Here is a 601-nt window from a genome sequence, read left to right as displayed (position 1 = left end):
AGTAAATCGATTCGTTCTTCATTTTTTATCAAGGAAAATAGCGGGTCATTCATGGTATAGGTTTTAATAGAACATTCATAGTTTAGGGGGGTCCATTAGATGACGGAGGTTTCCAACAGACTCCTCGGATTCAGATTGTGACATAGGCATTGATGATTCAGCATTGGGTGGAGAGATTAGAATTAGTGATTCAGGTGAAAGAATGTTTTTTTGAAAACTAATTTTATTAGCACTATAGCTCTTATGCCAACTGAACTTCATGTTATTTGTAAAAGACATAACTGGTTGTGCTTCATCATAAACTTTACAATTACAAAATGATTACCACTTTAGTTTCAGTAGTAGTTTCTGAATCTAAGAAATAAAACAGAATTAACTCCCGAACATTGGTCCCAAAGTAGACCCGAATTGAAGCAAAAAAAAAAAAAAAAAGAACTCAATACTATGCCTAAACCTGTGTCACTCCCCTGTACTATTTTCTTCTAACCATTTGTCCGCATAAAAACACGCAGCATACAAACCAAGCCACAAGCACTAAACCATCCCATGTCATCTGCATAGACTTGGTATGTATCCGATTCTCAAGAGCGACAATCGGGGA

This window comes from Theobroma cacao, chromosome 5 (assembly GCF_053813885.1).
Source record: "Theobroma cacao isolate CCN51 chromosome 5, ASM5381388v1, whole genome shotgun sequence".
Classification (NCBI taxonomy): Eukaryota; Viridiplantae; Streptophyta; class Magnoliopsida; order Malvales; family Malvaceae; genus Theobroma; species Theobroma cacao.
The sequence above is the reverse complement of the archived record's forward strand: the minus strand, read 5'-3'. Positions refer to the sequence as shown.